General features: G+C 50.8%; 1 pseudogene; it reads right to left on the minus strand.

The window, feature by feature from the left end:
* Positions 1–1,551: 1,551 nt before the first annotated feature.
* On the minus strand, positions 1,552–5,915 carry LOC144179862 (malate dehydrogenase, cytoplasmic pseudogene; annotated as a pseudogene).
* Between the last annotated feature and the right edge of the window lie 266 nt (positions 5,916–6,181).

Genomic DNA, 6,181 nt, shown 5'->3' on the forward strand with positions numbered 1-6,181 from the left:
CCTAGCGTGAAGCTTCGATCAGGTAACCGCTACTTGACGCACGGGTTGACATTGCTTAACAAGTCCTTATGCTCAACGTACGGGATATAGCGCTAAGACAAAGAAGGGTGAAAGCACATACATCATAGCGACATCCCGTTGCCCCATGGGTTCAAGCCAGGCAGTTCCTGTGCCCACCCAGTTCCATCCGCTTGTTCACTTGGAACACTCCTCCTATTCTTTTGAACTGCTTAATCAACTCCACCGTTTGGCCCCAACAGCCAATGGCTGGAATCGCGGGTTTTGGAACGAAAGGTGTGGGTTCGAGCTCCACTGGTGCTAAATTTCTTTCGGGACAACCACGATTTTATTTTTACTGCAAAATGTTCCATTAGCTCAATTTTACGCATTATTTTCACAAATAATGGTGCCTTGTCTACGAACAGTTTACGAACAAGGTGCCCCATATCTAGGCGTTTAATTAACGTTCTGTATCCCCCCGGAAGTGCCGGACTCGCACCTATCTTGAAACGGAATATTGCCACAGATTAGTGTGCTCGCCAACGCATATTTGCGGGATTTTTTTCTTCGTGTGGGTCCTTGCACTCCAACAGTGTTACATGCCCACAGGGCAGCCAATTCCCGCAGTGCGCAATATTTTCCCAGGGATTTTCCATCTCGTGCGAGTCCCAAAACTCACGTAACGCTGCCAACCGTAGTAGCACTTCGAGAAGTTTTAGCGTTACAAAGCGCATGCGCTGCTGACGTGGTCCAAGCACCGATCCACAGCATTGATTGCACCCCCCCCCCCGCCTGGTCTTTAGGGATTTTTTAGTTATATACACCTATATTTTGTCTTTATGTCTCCTTTAACATTATTAATGCTTTCATTCTATTTACTACGGTGTTATTCGTCGCGCTGATACTATTTTAATAGAAACGAACGGATGACGGTTGCGCGCAGCATTTTTTTTATTCGACGCTTTTCTTATGGAAAGGGAAACCAGATTTTATCTTCATTTCTGTGGCTACTTGAGTCCTTTCTGATTACAGGCACTTACTTTGGCCATCTGTCTACTGCGGACTCACAAGCTTAGCGTATACATATTAACGTCTCTGTGGATTTTGCTGCTGGCCTTAGAGCAACAAAATAAATAGCGGCGGCAATAGGTTGAGTGGCTGTCTCCCCAAGCGCGCCATAAAACCAGGCTGTGTCGCCTTCTTTTTTGTAGACGGGATGCAAATCGAGTAGAACAGACAGCGGTAATTCGTAAGCAGGAGCTGGAAAAATATGCGTCCACGTAGTATGAATTAAACAAAATGGCTTAGAGATCGAGGCTTCGTCCCTCTGCCTTTGTTAGCAGGAATCGCTTGTGGTTAGTTCAAACCTCCTGCTAAACTACGAAAAAATAAATGAAAGATGCCGAGAGGCATGCACCATTGTAGTTTTGGGTTTGTTCTATAGCACAGTTAACAAGTGTGCTTTCTTTAAATGCGGTACGAACTCGTCCAAAGCCGGCTGCTGCTGCTCAGGAAACTTTTTTGCAGCTCCTGTAGTAATGCGCCAATTTTATTACGGTACAGCACGAATTTAAGAACGTCAATCCTGGTTGGCTCACAGCCCCAGCTCGGTACAGATCTCCATGGCTTCGTCCCGCTCCCGTTCGATCTCCTTCGACGAATCGGCAATGCATTTGCGTAGCCTCTCGTCGACGGTGATGCCCTGCACCACCTTCCACGTTCGCTCGTTGTCAATGAAGACCGGGTACGAGAAGAAGACGTCCGGGGCGACGCCGTAGAGGCCGTCGCTTTGCACGGTCATGGTCACAAACGTGCCGGGAGCCAGGCCGATCCACCAGTCGCGCATCTGGTCGCAGGCCGCCTTGGCCCGCGACAGGAGACCTGGGTGCCTTGTGAGCTTCTGGACGAGCTGCTCCCGAATTCGGACGTCTTCAGGCAGGCCTTGTTCGAGGTACTCGTTCGGAACCTGATCGGTGATGTTGTAGCGGCGAGCCTTCTTGGTGACCACGCAGCGGCTGTAGTCGGGGTAGAGCATGTCGCCTCCGCGACCCCACACGATCATGTTGATGATCTTGTTGGGGATGACGCCCAGTTTCTGCGACAACAGCGTCACTGCCCGGTTGTGGTTGAGACGCGCTAGGCCCGTGAAATTTTCGTGAGGGATGCTTTTAGCGTACCTGTTGGCCAATAAAACGAAGAACAGCTTTCAGTCGTCCCAAAGTGAAACCAGCAACAGCTTCCCGACATAGCACAGTAGTAGCCACGAGAGTACCGAGGCAACGCAAGCATGATTAGATAGTGAGGCGAGTGGCCGGGAGCAGCCGTACTCAGCAAAGACCGCGTGACTAATTTCCAGTTGCCCCTTTACAAGATGAACTAGCGTCTAGTGCGAAGTCATCAGGTGCGCCTTTAAGATGTTGTGATTTTGAGCTCTTGAGCTTCCTTAGTGAAATAACTTTTTAGGGAAGAACGCCGAGCCGGCAAGAGCTCTCCTCTGCTGCTAGTCAACGCTGAGCGCAGCATCAAACGGTAGGGCGTGCCTCAGTTCTTAGGCAACGCGCATGCCCATTGCCGCTTGTTCGGCTGTCTGATGGCTGCTGTGGTACGTGTTTGTCCGGTGTGAAAACCGCATCTGTAGGCTGCGTATTACGTCCGCTATCGCGGTACTAACCGACGAAGCGTCGAAGCCCTAGCCCGCCTATTTAAGCCTTGTGCAGAACGCTGTGAAAACCTCCCTACAACCATGGGCATTCCCAGCTCATCGACAGTTGATCCTGGAGCAGAATGCTGTGCTGAAAGACTGTAGCAGCGGCCGAAACAGTGAAAGAAGCGGCGTGAATCTACCGAGCCAGCGCTTGCAGAAATTGGGAAGCGAATAGGCGCGCCTGTGCCTTGCCTCGTGTTTCCCAGCCTACTCAAAACCTTGCTTAGACTTGCTGTAGCCCTGCTCAACCAAGCTAAACAGGCTGCAGTCTCAAGCCTATCAACAGTTGTCCCAATACTGCAGTATTCACCTGTAGAACGGCTCTCAACCTTTTTACGGGTCACTATAAATGTCTGTACTTCGAAGAATCCTGTCATGGGTGTATAACCGCAACGCTGTGCGCCAGTTTCTACTGCATGCGCCGTATTCAGAGAAGTGAAGTGAAAATAAGCCAGTGGGTTCTTCTAGCTGGCAGGTCAAGGACGAACTAGAAGGATCGAAATGCGATGAAGGAGCCGACGAGAACAACGTGAGTCAACCGATCCAGTAGTCGTGAATGAATACCTGGCCCGGGCCGATTGTGCTCGATCATATAATGGGAGTCGACGTGCCCAGGATATTTCTGATTAACCAGCTTCCCGTAGTGCGAGGTATTGTGCCCTATCGTGGAGTGATCTGACCCAAGCACAGGCTGGCCGTCCTCACCAACACATCACAACAGCAGAGGATTTAAATCAGTGAAGGAGGTGTACAGCAAAGTGAGGTGTACAGATGCAGATACAGATGCAAACAGGTGCACAGAGGTGTACAGAGGTGTACAGAGGTGTACATGAGGTGTACAGATGTACAGAATGTACGCCGTTATACTCTCCAGATAAGTAATGACAAACGTAACTGTAGGAATAAAATAAAAATATGAGAATAAATAATGACAGCACAAATGAGGAAATGTATGCTTCCGTGAAATACCGGCTCACTTCCCAGGACGACCACATACTTTCTCTCGATCGCTATGCAGTAGCATTCGTTAGAGTACAACGCTATAGTATCAGGAGCTGCGTAACGTGCCGCGCCATATCATGTTCGTGGCTGCTAATTTACGAAAATCGCTCAGACAGTTTACGTAAACTTTAAATCACTGCACATCAGGAAACTAAGTTAACAAATAACGCGGTCTTGACATAAGATCGACTGCAAACACTTGATTTGAACTTCCCATGCGATCGAAAACGAGGTGCTTGAGGCGCTTTGAGTGACAGCGCGATTGACGTTTCCCAAGCAAAATGGCCTGCTCGGCATTTGAAATGACGTTTACGGATTTCATTGCAGTGATATATTACTGAGGGGTATTGCAGTGAGAATCGCGCACGTTTTTTGATGGCGTCCAGTTTCAAATGTGCCTCAAAATGGACACATGTTCAATGAATTCGAATAGAGCGCCCTTGTCTGCTTTATCGTCGTAGTGCCCACTGAGTCTTTCTGTGGCTTTACAATGGTTTTTAGCGGTCGGTTTTGAGAGTGTGCGATTGCGTTATATTTGATAGAATACGTACTGACATTTACCATATTCACGCATGGCGTGTGGTACCTTCACCTAAGTTCGCACCGATTTATTATAAGGTTGTGCTTTTATAACGGGTAATTATTGCCCATTGGCCAAATCCGCCGCTCGTCGATAAAGCTGATTTCGCCACGGCTGGCCACAATGAGTAACACCTCTGCAGATCTCCCGATATATTTTCTCAATAGGCCTGTATAATAATGCATCGTCAGCTTATTTTGCAGAAAATTAGAAGCTTTACGTAGCCTGATGTCTGTGTTCTACCAATAAGTGGCCTCATACATGCAATAAAAATTTTAATCCGCTGGCGTCACTGCATTCTCACCTATTGCAGAGGTAGGTGTTTGTCTCGATGGGGTATCCGCTGACGATCACCTTGACCGTCTTCTTGGCGTGTGCTGAGAGCGCCTTCCCGTGGCCAACGTAGGTCCGAACGCACTTCACGAACTCGGCTCTGCCTCCGTCCACAGGCAGTGAGTCGTTCAGAAAAGCGACGTCCACGTTCAAGAAGGCCACCTCGTCTTCACCCGTGTAGACGACCTGCTTGAGCAGCCCGAACGAGCAGTCCTCCATCTCCATGGCAATGCCGTGCATGTCCGATATGTTCTCGCTCTCGTCGTACAGGTGCAACACGATAGGTTGGTCCAGGCCGAACACGTCGCCGCGAACGAGAGGGACCAGCATCAGGTACGACAACTCGGTCGTCACTGCGGTCACGAGAACCCGTATGGGCTCCTTGGGGACCATCGCTTCCTGCGTTTTTATGATTACGCGAGAACCGACGCGACTCTGGAACTCGTGCTCACTCATAGCCGGGTACGTCTTACTCATGGGCGACCACCGGCCAGACTCCGTACGGTCCAGCGACTTGCCCACGAATTCTTCGTGGACCTTCTGTTCGCGTTCGCTGATCACGGCAGCTTCGACCGGCTTCGGAGGGGCACTCATGGTCGACCGCCGGTCAGACTCCGTACGGTCCAGCGACTTGCCCACGGATTCTTCATGGACATTCTGTTCGCGTTCGCTGATCACGGCAGCTTCGACCGGCTTCGGAGGGGCACTCATGGTCGACCGCCGGTCAGACTCCGTACGGTCCAGCGACTTGCCCACGAATTCTTCAAGGACACTCTGCTCGCGTTTGCTGATCACGGAAGCTTCGACCGGCTTCGGAGGGGCAGGAGGGGGAGGCTTCGGCCTCATCGTTCCTGGCTTTACCGAGGGCTCCTCCTCTTCATTGAGTAGTTCCGGCCACAGATGGTCCATGGAGCCATGTTCTCTGTGCGTCGGGCCATGGCGCTCCTTCGTGCTATGACTGACGTTTGGAGCTCTTTCCTTGCGACTTGAGCTATAGACGCTCTTCTCGGACACACTGGCCTTGACGTCCTCCGGTGGGGCGACTTCAGTCATTGACGTATGAGGTCTCCTTTCAGGGGAAGCACCCCCTGTGCCGGGAGTTGCTTTGCCAGAGCCATGGCCGCTGGCCTTCCTCAAGTCCCATTCGTCCGGTATCAGCAGCTGCTCATCGTCGAGGCTCGACGCAGCCGACCTTCCAGATGCTGCTGCTGTTCGCTGGGCAGCTCGAGGAGGCTCGCTGGACCGCCGTGACACACTCTCTCTGGAGCGGCTTCGCTTGGTCGATGATTTGGACATAATTTTGGACTCGGTTTTGTGTCGTAGACCAGGGCCGAGTGAGACACCAGAATAGCCCTCTGCCCTCACAGACCGGCCGTGATGATCTCCTTTTTCGTCTCTTTCGTTCGCATTGAAGGAAGAAAGTACGGGATTGCCCGCGAAGTTAAACTTAGTGTAAATATTAAACGTATACGTTTATTCATCGCACACGCGGCTTTTGCATTATTCTAGGTTTCATCCACCTTTAAATTAGCAGCAGCCCTCCTTCGTTCGAGCATCCTTCG

The sequence above is a fragment of the Haemaphysalis longicornis genome, unplaced genomic scaffold, assembly GCF_048455015.1.
Source record: "Haemaphysalis longicornis isolate Haplotype H1 unplaced genomic scaffold, Haemaphysalis longicornis Haplotype H1 scaffold_4, whole genome shotgun sequence".
Taxonomy (NCBI): Eukaryota; Metazoa; Arthropoda; class Arachnida; order Ixodida; family Ixodidae; genus Haemaphysalis; species Haemaphysalis longicornis.